The sequence below is a fragment of the Copidosoma floridanum genome, unplaced genomic scaffold (assembly GCF_036245765.1).
Source record: "Copidosoma floridanum isolate Cflo_tuat_1 unplaced genomic scaffold, Cflo_Japanese_pri ptg000030l, whole genome shotgun sequence".
Classification (NCBI taxonomy): domain Eukaryota; kingdom Metazoa; phylum Arthropoda; class Insecta; order Hymenoptera; family Encyrtidae; genus Copidosoma; species Copidosoma floridanum.
In genome coordinates, this window is record NW_028321907.1 from 32,702,919 (window position 1) to 32,717,020 (window position 14,102).

The 14,102-nt window shown below is 37.0% G+C and overlaps 1 protein-coding gene and 1 pseudogene across 1 annotated transcript in view; one reads left to right on the forward strand and one right to left on the reverse strand.

The window, feature by feature from the left end:
* shot (dystonin-like protein short stop) overlaps positions 1 to 14,102 on the reverse strand; it is a 1,026,404-nt gene that overhangs the window by 569,241 nt on the left and 443,061 nt on the right. The gene's annotated exons all lie outside the window — the stretch shown is intronic.
* Positions 3,099 to 4,040, forward strand: LOC149373596 (uncharacterized; annotated as a pseudogene).

The window sequence follows — 14,102 nt, forward strand, 5'->3', positions numbered from 1 at the left end:
GAAAAAAAATGTTCTATCATAACATGAAATGTATATTTGTACTGATAGAAAAAAAAAAAAAAAAAAAGAATTACAAAGAAACGAAAAAACATAATTGAAACTTAAATGGAATGCAAAAAACATTTTAAAAACTAAGTAACATGTCATAAGTAGAGAAATACAGGGAGAGAAAGAGAGAGAGAGAGCCAATAAATATTAATGCAATCTGAATTAGGGTAAGAAGTGAACCATAGTGATTTAGATACTTAAGAAATCAAAAGAAAAAAAATTAAAAAATTCCCTCTTTTTACCTTTTCATTCTTAAGATTATTCTGACCTTATGAGTAACGATTTATTGGCAATAATCTTCAATATACATATATGTACTATAAAAATAAATGTCTTACAATAATTATAGTTTTTTCCTTTCTTACTTTTAATTATTACTTATAAGAATCATATTTTAATACACTATAGTAAGTTGTAATTATTCTAAAAAATTATTACATTCATTTTGGAATATGCAGAAGGAAATAATAGTAGGAGTTATTACGATGAATTATGGTTATTGTCCCCTATTTTGGTGAATTTTATGAATTTTTCCAAGATACTACGTTTTATTGTCTTCTCGAAACAACTTCCCGCTTTGCTGATAGTTATTGTTAGTATAATTAGTATAATTAGTATAGTTAGTATAATTAGAGTAATGATCTTATTTTCACTAGTCAAGGTTTGTTTGTATGTTTTTCCCGTACACCCAATATTTATTTGTAAGAGACCTACACCTTTTACTTGCTCCTGTCAATCCATTTTATTTCGACAGATAATGTTTAATCGTTCTTCATAAGGTGTCTGGAACCATTCATTATCAGCTGGTAAGTAAATCTATTGACTTTCCGTTTTGGGTGTAAATATAATTTCACAGTATTTAAATACTTCTGTTCCAGTTCTTTTAACGGTTCCATGGGTAAGCATATATAACTGTATTATACTGTCTCATCACACTGATTAAATGGAACTTTATTTGATTGTAAATATGAATTATAGTTTGCTGCTTCTGCTAAGTAGGGGTACGATGGTTTTTTGTGGGTATATTTAGAGAAATAAGTTTCAATGTGCTTGACGTCATTTTAAGTTATCCAACATGTCCATCAGATCTTAGGTAGCCTTACGTCTTGTTAGGTAAATTAATAAATGCGTTAGATATCTGGCGAGAGTAAAATCTTGTCTTGAAGTCAATATATTAGCAACTTGTTTTAAAATATACTTATGCAAATAAGATATACTTATACTGCACTGAACCAGTCAAAAAGTAACCTAACTTTACGGTCGTGATCTACGTGGTCTACTAGCGTAAATAATAATATCTTCTAAGTACACTAACATTTTAACATTTAATAGACCCTTTAATAAGATTCATTTGTCGTTAGAATGTAGCGGGTGCATTTTTCAAGCCTTTGGGCATTCGTCTGTATTGGTAATGCTTGAGTTTTTCTCGCCCTCCATATTATATATATATAAGTTTATTTCATTGATCTTCTGGGACAAATGAAAACACTTAGTTTAAGCGACGTTTCATCGACTGGTGTTCCACCCTCTTCAGGCTTTATTAACAATAATAAATTATAACAATGACTATTATAGACAACAGATACATATAATATAAAACTGACAAATAAATTATTTTAATTTAAACCGTGAAAGACAATTCATTTAACGTATCGAGCAAATGGCTCACACGCAAGTCAAACTGGTAAAGGCCCCAACACCGCAATGTACCCCGCTTTTATAACAAACACACACACACCCAAACACACACAAGTTTCGCAGTGCGATGACCCGAGCCAGCCTTTTCATTTGCCCCAGAAGATCAACGAAATAAACTTATACGTATAATATGGAGGGCGAGAAAAACTCAAGTATTCAAATAGACCTTCAATCGGAGACGGGTCAAGTGACTAATGGATAAGTGTCGACAAAAAATGTTTTAAAATAAAAAATCATGTCAAATTTACACTCAAAAATAAGTTAGCGCGTTTGTACTCAAAAATACAAACCCAAAAGCCAATATTTAAAAACAGGCAAAATAAATTTATTAGTTTAATACAAACTATCATACCTGAAGATGTTGCCCAAATAGTATCACTTGGACCAGGTTTCAATAAAACAACATCAATTTTAAAAAAGGGAGACGCTATTGATATATTTAAAAATTTTGAATTTGGTTTAAAAAACACAAAAATAAATGAAAGCTCAAAAGAAACTGTAAGACAAACTGTTTGTTTAATAGTAAACTTTAGCATGAAAAATAAAACACATCAAAATCATAAATATATAGTCTATAAAGAAAAAATGAATCAAACAACACAATTTTTAAAAAAGAATCAACATTTAATTTTTCTAAAATCCGACAAGGGCAATACCCTGGTATGCATGAATAGACACGATTACATCAACAAGATGACGATGCTTTTGGCTGACACTGAACATACGAAGAAATAAAGAATAACCCAACAAAAGTTTTACAAAAAAAGGTACAAGAACAATTGCAATATCTTAATGACAATGAATTTTTAAAATATAAGTTTCATAATACACAAATTACACAAACGGATACACAGTTAGCCAAGGCATATGGACTCCCGAAAATACATAAAAAAGATATTCCTCTTAGACCAATTATTTCATTAACTAATAGTCCAACTTACTTACTTTCAAAGATATTATATAACGACTTGAAAGTATGTATGCCAAAATCAAAATTCCATATCAACAATAGTCAAGATCTTATACACAAAATGACATCTTTCAAGATACCAGACGATTATGTGTTGGTGTCCCTAGACGTTACTTCATTGTTCACTAATGTACCGTGTGATTTAGTTTTGAAAAGCCTTGAGAGACGTATAGATTATATGTGTCGTGCGTCGAGAATCCCGTTTATTGATATTATATATTTAACGAAGTTTCTATTTGAAAATACATATTTTACCTTTAATAAAAAGTTTTATCGACAGATATTTGGTACCCCGATGGGGTCACCAATTTCTCCTTGTTTTGCGGACTTAGTTCTTGAAGACTGTGTAAATGAATGTTGGGATATTTAAAAAAATAAACATAGTGTTGTGCCGCTCTTCTATTTTTCATACGTTGATGATTCAATCACTTGTATAAAAAAAAAGCATATTGACCTTGTTACTAAAATCTTTAATAGTTATAACAAAAACTTAAAATTTACATATGAGATTGAAAAAGAGAACCAAATTAATTTCTTAGATGTGGCTTTAATAAAGCGATGCAACAAAATTATCACAAATTGGTACCAAAAAGAATCATCTACAAATAGACTCATACATTTTGAATCTAATCATACTGGGCAACAAAAGAAGAATATAATTTATAATTTAATAGACAGGGCCATAAGACTCTCTGACAGTTCATTCCATAATGAAAACGTGAAAATTGTAAGACAGATGCTGCTTGAGAATAGCTATCCTAAGCACTTTATTAATAAACATATTAAAAAAAGACTTTGTAAGATAAATAATGATGTTACAGAGAAAATTCCAGAGCAATTACCTTTTAATACAACCATTATAAGCTTACCATTTTTTCCAAATAATTTTAATAAGATACAACGTTTTTAAAAAAAATTCAATATACGAATAATTTCGGGAATAAACAAAAAATTGTATCATATTGTACAGTTGGAAAAAGATAATACTGATACTTTAAATAGTACTAATGTCGTATATAAAATCTCATGCAGTGACTGTTCAGCAAAATATACAGGTGAAACGAAGAGAGCTTTAAAAGAGAGAAAACGAGAACACCAAAACAATTACAAACCGGAATCGGTAGTTACTTTACATCAAATTTCTAATAACCATAATTATGAGTGGGACAATATAAAAATATTAGACAAAGAGCCGAATTATGGTAAACGTTTGATTTATGAAATGTTACACATTACCTCCAACATTTATAATATAAATAAGAAAGAAGATGTTGATAATTTACGTCACACTTATCGAACTTTCTTTAATTCTGTACGTTTTTAAAGACTATGTACGTTCTTAGAATTGTGTTCTAAAAATGTGATATGTGAACTAAGGGCTCAGGTCATCGAACTGGGAGACTTGTGTGTGTTTGGGTGTGTGTGTGTTTGTTATAAAAGCGGGGTACATTGCGGTGTTTGGGCCTTTGCCAGTTTGACTTGCGTGTGAGCCATTTGCTTAATATGTTACATAAATTGTCTTTCACAGTTTCAATTGAGGTAATTTATTTGTCAGTTCTACATTATATGTATCTGTTGTCTATAATAGTCATTGTAATGATTTATTATTGTTAATAAAGCCTGAAGAGGTCGGCACACCAGTCGATGAAACGTCGCTTAAACTAAGTGTTTTCATTTGCCCCAGAAGATCAACAAAATAAACTTATATATGTATTGGTAATGTCTATGGGGTGTTATTAATTCTTTCTTATACTAATCATGTTTAGCCATAGCAATTCGTTAAGACCCACTTGCTAAATTAAAAACTGAAAAGTATACGAACCCTCCCAACTGGTTCAAAGTATCTACGATGTTGGACAATAGACATGCATCACCAATTGTCAAAAAAACAAACAAATTGCGCAACGAAATGCTCTACTCGAAAACTATAGCGTGAGTTAACGAGAGTAGGAGCAAGTCTCGATGCGAAAAAGGCCCATTAGAAAAAAAATGGATGTTTCTTAATAAAAATTTCCAGGTCGATTCGAAGATTAAAAACAAACAAGAAAAAATCAGATTACTTACTGAGCTTGGGTAAAGGTTGTTTTAAATGAATAACAGTAAATCGTTTGAGTTCTTAAATATCAAATTAAAAGGTTTAATTAAAGATGTTCTATTTACAAGTAATTGATTCAAATTAACACAATGTCAGTTTCTGGCTAATTTAAACAAAAGGAATGAGAGAAGTGAGCAAAACGTAAAACAATCAAACTATCAACGAGGAAAAAAACCGCGTAGCAAGAACAAAAGGTTGCCGATTTCGAAGGAAAGCAAATTTCGCAGTAATCAATAACTCAAATTATAAGCTTTCTGCGATGAATTAAAATTTGACTCTACAAAAGAAACGTAGGCAGAAGGCCAAAAGTTAATCAATCGACTGGTAGAGACACGAAGTCGAATCCACGCTTACCAGTCAGAGGAGGAAGACAAACGAAGCGAGATGCTCTGGTCAAGATGTTGTCGAAAGAAAGGATTTTCTTTGACTCGGCCTTATTTTCCTTATAATTGTTCCACTACCGGTGCCCTTGACGTCCGAGAGACAACAGAAGGCTCCGTGGAACCTCTATTATAGGAAATTCAAATGAAAATATTATAGGAATTTAAATCATATTACTACATTTAATATCTTTCAGTTACATGTGCTGAGTCAGGATGTGACTTATATTGTAGATAACTTAACTGTATATACATTTTGACTGATAAAGTTTATAATATTAAGATTATTTAATTATTAGTACTCTATTGCCGTAGTTATGACTGACTAGTCTTTATCAGTCATGCTGCGTTTGGCATTTTCATGTTCGCATCTGCATAGTTCCCTGAAGAGGGAGTCAGGATAACTCCGAAATATTGGATCACACTGTCCAACTAATATATAAAATAAATAGCCATGCTCCAAGATTCCAAGTTTTTTCATTTAAATTTCCTTAATTATGGCAAAGGAGCAAAACAGTAGTTTTATTATTAAATTAACCTCTATTAAAGTTCACTCTAAATATGCCGCGAGTCGTTCTCGATGGAAGGGACGAGTCACACAGTTTCTCCTATAAGTTAGCTTTTAGGAAAGTAAGAAAGAGACATAAGGAGCTTCAAATGTGTGAGTCGTCTATTTATCCCCTGTTGTGAACTCGCGTTAGAATATACAGCCATCTCACTTCTACAGCCTTCCTCCTCGTCATAATTACACTTTACTCGTAAAGTGAACATACCGCCCACTTTGACGCAATATAGCGTCAACCAATTCCAAAAAAATACAGTTTGTTAATAAATTTCTAAATTGCGATATAGAACAGCCTAGTGTACGATTGTAGCTAATCCTAGGTTTGGCTTCGAAGGAATAAGCCAGCAATACATAGTGGAAAAACAAAAACAAACAAAAAAATTACTTTTACAACTTTTTATCTGCTTGAATGAGTTAACTAATGTTACGAATTTTGAGAGTGAGAAAAAAAAGTATAAAATAAAATAATAAAGAAACAATATTCAGTTTTGAACACTAGGTGAATAATGCTGATGTAACAAAAAGAAACCTGTAGTTTAAAAAAATAAGAATTAATTTACCTATCAAATGTATCAAAAGAAAAGAAACATTTTTTAAAGGAAAACAAATATCGAATATAGCTAATCTACTAACGAAAGCTAAACGCGATGCTAAAAAAATAAATACAGGCTGTTGCTGTAGCTAATACAACGATCAAGTTTTACTTGGCAGCTCAATTTCTTTATCCCTTGATAGACAATCTTCAAAATTGGCTTCCGTTGGAAGTTTGATAAGCTTGACCACTGGACGCTTGAAGATTGCTGACGCAGTCTTAATTGTGGCGACGCGAACAAGACCATCGTCCCCAGGATGAATGTCGATTATAAGACCAAGTGGTCATTTGCTTGGTGGGCTGAGTTCGTCTTTGAGCAGCACGATGTCACCAACCTGAAGATTCAATTGTGGTGTTTGCCATTTATTAAATAACTGAAATTGGTGTGAAACCTCTTTCTTCCAGCGTGTCCAAAAGGAGTTGCGCATCTGATTCAGCAACCTCCAGCGACTGACATATTTCGGTACTGCATTGTCGTTCGAGTAAGGCTCCGGGTAAGACAGTAGTGGCGAGCCCGTCAAAAAATGAGCCGGTGTCAGTGCCGTTGGAGCAAGGGGATCACTAGCCAAAGGGCACAGTGGCCGCGAATTGAGGCAAGCCTCAATCTTGGCTGCCAACGTAGACAGCTCCTCGAAGGTTATGGTCGCATCTCCAACGACTCTTCTAAAATGATGCTTAAAACTTCGGACAGCAGCCTCCCAGAGACCTCCAAAATGTGGGGCTCGAGGTGGAATAAAAGACCACTTGATCCCTTTAGTGCTGAGTTGATCGTTGACTACAACAGTAAAATTTAAAGATTGCTGGAATAACATGTCGAGTTCAGATAAGGCGCCCTTGAATGTAGTCGCATTGTCCGAAAAAATGACTGAACATGTGCCTCGCCAAGCGCAAAAACGAGCGAGAGCTGCCAAAAAAGCCTCTGATGATAAGTCCGACACGATTTCGATGTGTATAGCCCTAGTTATCATGCAGATAAAAATAGCTATGTAGCCCTTCGTTGATTTTGCGCCGCGACCCTTTGAAAAAAGTACAGGGACTGGCCCTACATAATCGAGATCAGTAGCGGCGAAAGGTCGTGTAGGTGTCACTCTTGCTGCAGGCAGTTGGCCCATGATCTGTTTAGTGCCTTTTGCTGCATAACGAGTACATCTTACACAATGTTGATATGCGGAGGTAGCAGCGCGGAGTCCTTGCGTTATCCAAAACGAAGTATTGAGGACGGAAATCATAAGCTGAGATCCTCCATGCAGCGTGAACATGTGAGTTTCCTGTATCAACCATTTGACCAATTTGCAGCTTCCTGGCAGGATTATTGGGTGCTTTTCACCCTCGGACAACAGAACGTGATGAAGCCTCCCTCCAACTCTTAAAAGCCCTTGTTCGCAAATAAAAGGATTGAGCCTTTGTAGACAGCTGCGCTTATGAAGTAAGCTGCCAGCAAGCAAGATCAGTTTTTCTTCTGTAAAGTGACTTTGTTGTTTGGCTCTAAAACAAAATAGACGTGCTAAGTTCAACTCAACAACTGTTAATTGACCTCGCTGCTTGTCAGTTGGTTGTCGCTTAATATTCAATCGCCAGCGAGCTATGTATGCCAAGCTACGAAGTATTTTCAAAAAATTTGAAGTTTTTGACCCAACAGACAAACAAACAAAGCTCGTGGTAGAACGAGCAGTGACCGCAAGCTTCTCTTCTTCACAGAAAAAAGCTTGCACTTCCAGCTCCGACTGCTTGCTATGCGGCCAAGCAGATTCGTTTAGGGCGAGCCATGACGGTCCGTGCCACCACAGAGAATGAGTCCTCAATTCTGCAGGAGTTAGTCCTCGAGTTGCGCAATCTGCTGGGTTTTGCACTGACCTGACATGCCTACAAGTAGTCTCTGGAAAAGATGACAATATCTCACTGGTACGGTTTGCGATGAACGTCGGCCAGCGAGAAGGATGATTTTTTAACCACTCAAGGACAACCTGTGAATCAGTCCAAAAGTGTATGCTTTATGGTTGACGACTCGATTCGGTTAAAAAATGCTTGGTAAGTCGTGCTAGTAGAACTGCGCCGCAAAGCTCTAGACGCGGCAACGTTTCTACCCTGATCGGTGATACTTTAGTCTTTGACAGCAATAGCATTGACTCTCCACCTGGGGTGACAGCGAAGATGACAGCTGCATAAGCTTGCTTTGAGGCATCTGCGAAGCCGTGAAGGTGCCAACTTGCGTCGGGTTTTACCCCCAACCATCGTGGGACTGAAATCATTGAAATGTTGCTCAGTTCCCCGCGGAAACATAGCCAACGATTAGGAAGCTGATCCGTCACCGGGGTATCCCAATCGAGCTTGAGTAACCAAAGTTCTTGTAAAATCACTTTAGCTGTAATTATGATTGGAGCAAGCCAACCTAAAGGGTCAAACAAGCGTGCAATATCGGACAAAATAGATCGTTTAGTAACAAAGGCCGAATTGGCCTTTACCGTTGATTGAAACGAAAAAGAATCAGTTTTTTGATTCCATTTCAATCCAAGAGTCGATACAACCTCATCGTATTTGATATCAACCTCTGCTGGTGTCTTTGATGAAATTCTTTCCAAAATTCTTGGCTCATATGTAGCCCATTTGCCCAGCTGCATGCCGGCTGAACCAAGAAAAGCTATAAGTTGATCTCGTCGAACTATGGACTCAGTAACGTCATCCGCTCCAGTGAAAAAGTCGTCAACATAAAGCTCTTTGCGAATGATATTGGCAGCAGCGGGGTAGGTCTCCTTTCCTTCTTCGCCCAATTGTTTCATCACCCTAAGCGCCAGGAAGCGAGCGCACGCCGTTCCGTAAGTTACTGTAGTGGCTCTGTAATCTTGAATTGGCTTCGTAGTATCAGGACGCCAAAGAATGCGTTGCCAATCCGTGTCACATGGATGCACCCCGATCTGCCTGAACATTTTCTTTTCATCTGTTGTAAAAGCGTATCTGTAATAACGCCACAGTGTTAAAATTATCGAAATATCGGTTTGAAGTTTGGGCCCAGCAAGAAGTGCATCATTTAACGAGAGTCCGTTTGAGTCTTTCTGTGACGCGTTGAAGACTACACGAATTTTTTCTACATCACCCGCCTTGAGCACAGCGTGATGGGGCAGATAGTAACTGGCACGCTGCAATGATCCGAGGGGACGAGATCCATATGCTTTAAATCTAAATAATCAAGCATAAAATTATTGTATGCTGACATAAAGGTATCGTTTTTCAGTAAACGTCGTTCTCATCGTATAAGACAAGCATACGCAATGTCTCGTGAGCCGAAGAATGCAGGTAGTTTAGAAAAGGGCAACCGAACTATAAATCTTCCGTTTTCGTCACGAGAATGCGTTTTGCAAAAATGCTCTTCGCAGAACTGTTCATCGGGTGTTAATAGCGTCATACGAGGAATTTCTTCTACCTCCCAAAATTTAGTTAGAATGTTTGAAATGGAAGGCTCAGTATAGGTGTGAAGAACTTGTATTGACTGATCTTCTTTGCGAGTTTTATCTGCGCTAACTGCACCCGTGGGTAACCGACCGAAAGCAGACTCCTGAGCTACAGGAGTTCCTAATGACCCGCGCTTTATACCGTCTCTCATTATCGACGCATATACATCGGCGCCTAATACACAATCGATTTTATCAGGCTGATGGAATCGTGGGTCAGCGAATTGTAGTCCTTTCAAATGAGGCCAATCTCTAACTTCGAATTCCCTATTTGGAAGATATCTAGTGAGATCGTCTACAACTAGAGCTGAAAAGTTTAAACTCCATTTATTATCATGGTTTGATGAGGCCACGATAATTACTTTAGCCCTCGCCTTAGACGTTACTACACCACCCATTCCTACAATCGAAAGTGCTACTCTTTTATAATTTAACGAAAGTTGACTAGCGGCTCGAGATGAAACGAAAGAACTCTCCGATGCGGGGTCGATTAAAGCCCGGACTATAATAGAATTTCCATTCGAATCATGTAGAATGATACGTGCAGTAGCCAAAAGAATTATACGCTTTGTTGAAACAAAATGCGACGATATAGGATCAGTTGATGTTGATAGCGCTGTCGTGGCACTTTGGGAAGTATCAGTTTGGTCAACAGAATTTGTATTGACACCTTTGCTTGGTGCGAGAGACTGATTTCACTTTGAAGTCTTGGTTCCCAAACGGTCATAGTGCAGCAATGTATGATGCTTATTTTGACACGTGAAACAACGTTTAACGTCAGGACACTTATCTACAAAGTGTGAATTCTGCAGGCAATTATGACAAAGTTTTTCTTTTTTGCAGAACTGTAATCGCTGCAATTGGGGCATTTTCTTGAACTTGTAACATTTATGCAGCCAATGATTGCCACTACACAGAAAGCACGAGACAAGAGATGCAGTCAAGACCAATTGCGAAAAATGAACAGCAGTGTTCTTTGCAAAATTTGAATTCGAACGCGAAGAGTTGGTCGATCGGATATCTGAATGATCGGTTGAAATTCGTGATTGTTCAAACGATTGAATTCTTCGCTCCAAAAACGTGCTTAACTCATCGTACGTAGCAAAAACGTCACGATTTTCTCGAGTAAGCTCCCAGCTTTCACGAGAAACGGGGTCTAGTTTTCTCACGATACAGTGGACTAGCCAAAAGTCAACTTGATTTATAGGACACTCTAAATCCCTTAACGCTCTTACTGTTTCTTCCGTTCGGTCTACCAAATCATTAAGGTCCTGAACATTACGAAGCCAAACTGATGGTAATTGAATTAATTTTTCTATATTATTAAAAAGTTGGATACGCGAATTATCGTACCGACGCGTTAATTTCTCCCAAGCAACGTCGAAATTTGCTTCGGTTATTTCTAAACCTTTAAGCCGTAAAGCAGCTTGCCTTTGCACGGCATTCAAAAGGTGTTGCAATTTTTCAACGTTTGATAGCGAAATCTTATTTTTTACCATCGAAAAAAACCTTTGTTTGAACGACTCCCACTCATCGTGTTTACCCGTAAAAGTCAATAACGTGAGCGCTGGTAACGAAACAGACGCACTGGCGGAACTCTGTACGGGATTAGGTCTCGGTGCAGGAGGGGCAGGAGGTGTGAGGTTATTAATATTTTCTAATATCCTAACCTTTGCATAAATATAAGCATCCTCCGCATCCGTATAGTAATCTTTTGACAAGTAATCGTGCCCTTTTAGTTCTACTTCAAACTCTAGGAAGAAATCGTGATGATCGAGATATTTACTCCAATAAAGTTCTAACAATCCTAGGCGTGTTTGAAAATGAAGAAGGCTTTGCCTTTGTTCACCGACTTTATCCGTTGAGTTTTCATAGAAATTCCTAATATTATTATAAAGCTTTAGTTCAGCATTTAGTAGCTTATCCGTGTTGTGTTTCTTTTAACAAACCACGTTAACACAACAAATGACGTTAACTATAAAATAAAGTAACAAACGAAAAAATGAAAAGGAAACAAGCGATTTTAAAATTTAAGAACAAAACTATGAAATATGTATCACTATCACTTGAATAATTAATTGTAGCCACCAACTTCCCCCCCGCTCGCTCAACCACGATCAAAGGCCGAAGAATAGGCGCACGCCATCGAGAATAGAAGGACGAACGGGGCGACGAAAAGAAGCAGCGCTAACATGAGGATAGTTCTAAACTTACGCGCGTTTGCCTCGGATCCAAAGGACCACGTATATAATGTTGGAAGCGGAAGAGAAAGAAAGAGAGAGCGAGAGATAAAACAATCAGCAAGTGTACCGTACCTTGAGTTAGCTGCGCGATCCTCTCCCCCCGCTCAGTCGACCGCGCTCGAAGAAAAGCGCCGAAGAAGAGACGCAAGCTGTCGATATATGATGAGTGGGGCGACAAAGACGAAGCCGCGAAGCGAACAAAAGCCGTGACGTCACTTGCCTCGTCTTTCCTTTCTCCTTGCTGTTGTTGCTGAACAGAACGACCAGACGTAACATATACGTCAATGCCCTTGACCTTAGCCGAATATGGCCGAGAAGAATGGCCTAATGTTTACCTCCAGAATCGCCCTAAATTTTCCAGCTCTGCTACCAAAATGTTAAAAAAACAAATAAATTGCGCAACGAAATGCTCAACTCGAAAACTATAGCGTAAGTTAACGAGAGTAGGAGCAAGTCTCGATGCGAAAAAGGCCCATTAGAAAAAAAATGGATGTTTCTTAATAAAAATTTCCAGGTCGATTCGAAGATTAAAAACAAACGAAAAAAATCATATTACTTACTGAGCTTGGGTAAAGGTTGTTTTAAATGAATAACAGTAAATCGTTTGAGTTCTTAAATATCAAATTAAAAGGTTTAATTAAAGATGTTCTATTTACAAGTAATTGATTCAAATTAACACAATGTCAGTTTCTGGCTAATTTAAACAAAAGGAATGATAGAAGTGAGCAAAACGTAAAACAATCAAACTATCAACGAGGAAAAAAACCGCGTAGCAAGAACAAAAGGTTGCCGATTTCGAAGGAAAGCAAATTTCGCAGTAATCAATAACTCAAATTATAAGCTTTCTGCGATGAATTAAAATTTGACTCTACAAAAGAAACGTAGGCAGAAGGCCAAAAGTTAATCAATCGACTGGTAGAGACACGAAGTCGAATCCACGCTTACCAGTCAGAGGAGGAAGACAAACGAAGCGAGATGCTCTGGTCAAGATGTTGTCGAAAGAAAGGATTTTCTTTGACTCGGCCTTATTTTCCTTATAATTGTTCCACTACCGGTGCCCTTGACGTCCGAGAGACAACAGAAGGCTCCGTAGAACCTCGATTATAGTTCACTCTAAAGACGCCCCGAGTCGTTCTCGATGAAAGGGACGACTCACACAGTTTCTCCTATTATTTAGCTTTTAGGAAAGTAAGAAAGATACATAAGGAGCTTCAAATGTGTGAGTCGTCTATTTATCCCCTGTTGTGAACTCACGTTAGAATATACAGCCATCTCACTTCTACAGCCTTCCTCCTCGTCATAATTACACTTTACTCGTAAAGTGAACCCCAATAGTGTTTATATTAAGTTCTCGGGAATCAGTAACTACCCTTTATCTTCGATTTTCATGGCCATTAGATTTTTTTGGAACAATCCAAAGAGGTGAATTATACGGTGATGACGAATGCTCAATTATTCTATCTTAAAGTTTTCTGGCTACGTGCTCTTCTAAAACTTTTCTATGTAGCGGTTGGTAACAATATTGTTTAGTATTAATGGAGATTTAATTTTCTGTCGACATTCCATGTGCAACAAGATCAGTACAGGGTAAATGGTCTCCTGGTGACAAAAATATTTCTGAAAATTTAGAATATAATCGATAAATTCGCTCTCATTCTCCTGGGATTAAGTAACTGGTACGCACAAGTCCCTTTAGGTCTCTTATTCTATCTTGTTTATTTTTGATAACTGGTCTCACATATTCGTTACTAGTATCAAGATCTGATTCCGGTGCAATGTATTTCAAGGGTAGGATTTTTTGGATCTATTCCAATCATAACATCAATCTCTTTAGTAGTAATCACCATAATTTTACACTGACCGTTCTTATGTCTTACTATTCCTTCTCTCAAATTCACGTCATCACGTCCTAGGTCAACTAATGGTGAGTAGCCTTCAGTTAAATTGGTATTAATAAAATTAATTCTTACGATTCGACGTGTTCAAGCCTTAATTGTATATTTATCTGATTTATCAGAGTTTTTTCCCCATTAAGGCAATGTTGTTCGACACTAGGGGTATTTTT